Consider the following 2,500-nt stretch of genomic DNA (forward strand, 5'->3'; position numbering starts at 1 on the left):
GTGCGGTCGGTTGCCTCGAGCACCATCGGCACACGCTGGGCCCTGGTGCGGCAGGTTGCCTCGACCACCATCGGCACACGCTGGGCCCTGGTGCGGGCGGTTGCCTCGACCACCATCGGCACACGCTGGGCCCTGGTGCGGGCGGTTGCCTCGACCACCATCGGCACATGCTGGGCCCTGGTGCGGGCGCTTGCCTCGACCACCATCGGCACACGCTCGGCCCTGGTGCGGTCGGTTGCCTCGAGCACCATCGGCACACGCTGGGCCCTGGTGCGGCAGGTTGCCTCGACCACCATCGGCACACGCTGGGCCCTGGTGCGGGCGCTTGCCTCGACCACCATCGGCACACGCTGGGCCCTGGTGCGGCAGGTTGCCTCGAGCACCATCGGCACACGCTGGGCCCTGGTGCGGGCGGTTGCCTCGACCACCATCGGCACACGCTGGGCCCTGGTGCGGCAGGTTCCCTCGACCACCATCGGCACACGCTGGGCCCTGGTGCGGCAGGTTGCCTCGAGCACCATCGGCACATGCTGGGCCCTGGTGCGGTCGGTTGCCTCGATCACCATCGGCACACGCTGGGCCCTGGTGCGGGCGGTTGCCTCGACCACCATCGGCACACGCTGGGCCCTGGTGCGGCAGCTTGCCTCGAGCACCATCGGCACACGCTCGGCCCTGGTGCGGTCGGTTGCCTCGAGCACCATCGGCACACGTTGGGCCCTGGTGCGGCAGGTTGCCTCGACCACCATCGGCAGCCTCGACCACCATCGGCACACGCTGGGCCCTGGTGCGGGCGCTTGCCTCGACCACCATCGGCACACGCTCCGCCCTGGTGCGGTCGGTTGCCTCGAGCACCATCGGCACACGCTGGGCCCTGGTGCGGCAGGTTGCCTCGACCACCATCGGCACACGCTGGGCCCTGGTGCGGGCGGTTGCCTCGACCACCATCGGCACACGCTCGGCCCTGGTGCGGTCGGTTGCCTCGAGCACCATCGGCACACGCTGGGCCCTGGTGCGGGCGCTTGCCTCGAGCACCATCGGCACACGCTCGGCCCTGGTGCGGGCGCTTGCCTCGAGCACCATCGGCACACGCTGGGCCCTGGTGCGGCAGGTTGCCTCGACCACCATCGGCACACGCTGGGCCCTGGTGCGGGCGCTTGCCTCGACCACCATCGGCACACGCTGGGCCCTGGTGCGGCAGGTTGCCTCGAGCACCATCGGCACACGCTGGGCCCTGGTGCGGGCGGTTGCCTCGACCACCATCGGCACACGCTAGGCCCTGGTGCGGGCGCTTGCCTCGACCACCATCGGCACACGCTGGGCCCTGGTGCGGGCGCTTGCCTCGAGCACCATCGGCACACGCTGGGCCCTGGTGCGGCAGGTTGCCTCGAGCACCATCGGCACACGCTGGGCCCTGGTGCGGTCGGTTGCCTCGAGCACCATCGGCACACGCTGGGCGCTGGTGCGGGCGCTTGCCTCGACCACCATCGGCACAAGCTGGGCCCTGGTGCGGCAGGTTGCCTCGATCACCATCGGCACACGCTGGGCCCTGGTGCGACAGGTTGCCTCGAGCACCATCGGCACACTATCGGCCCTGGTGCGGGCGGTTGCCTCGAGCACCATCGGCACACGCTGGGCCCTGGTGCGGGCGGTTGCCTCGAGCACCATCGGCACACGCTGGGCCCTGGTGGGTTTAGGCACATCTTCAAATTTCTGCCGTGCCAATGCCATTTTTATGGCTTGTAAATTCATACAATGGTCCCCTAAGCCTTCACGTGAAGTTTCGTTGGAAGATGACTCGTTTTCTATTTTTCACGATTTTCGAAACTTTTTGCGGTTCGGGATTTTTTAAAATTTTTTTATAAGGATTTTTGGCCCCAAATTTTGTAGGCATGATCCTTCTATTTTTGTTGGCATGCACAAAAAAATTCAGCTAAAAACTCGAAGTAGAGAAGATTTTGTGACCGTTTGAAAAAAGTGTCCCCATTTCAGACACTTTAACGGCTACTGGTAGCAAACCTGTAAAATCTCAAATGCTCTTTAAGGGGGTGTGAATTCTCAGAGGTTTGATGAGGGATAGGGGGCCAACACAAGGCCAAGTACCAGCACCCATCGCACATCATGTGCGCACACCCCCCCGGCCCCCCTCCCAATCGCCGGAACCCCAATGCCGCCGGTCAGGTTCTCCGGCGGTACTCCGGCGATGCTCCGGCGATGCTCCGACGATGCTGTCCCGAGTGAAAAAAATGCGGCACCAGCACATGCTGGAGCCAAGCATGGGCACCGTGGCTCAAAATCGAACTTCGGCCAAGGCCTCGACCATCAATGGCACATGATGACGCATGGTGATGGCACATGCATCGACCATCATCGGCATAGGCTGCCCTTCGGTACGGGCACTTGCCTCGACCGCCATCGGCACAAGCTGGGCCCTGGTGTGGGTTGTTGCCTCGATCACAATCGGCACATGCTGAGCCTTGGTGCGGGCGGTTGCCTCGAGCAC

Source organism: Durio zibethinus, unplaced genomic scaffold (genome assembly GCF_047325235.1).
Source record: "Durio zibethinus cultivar Kanyao isolate XHJ-2024 unplaced genomic scaffold, ASM4732523v1 HiC_scaffold_388, whole genome shotgun sequence".
NCBI classification, from domain to species: Eukaryota; Viridiplantae; Streptophyta; class Magnoliopsida; order Malvales; family Malvaceae; genus Durio; species Durio zibethinus.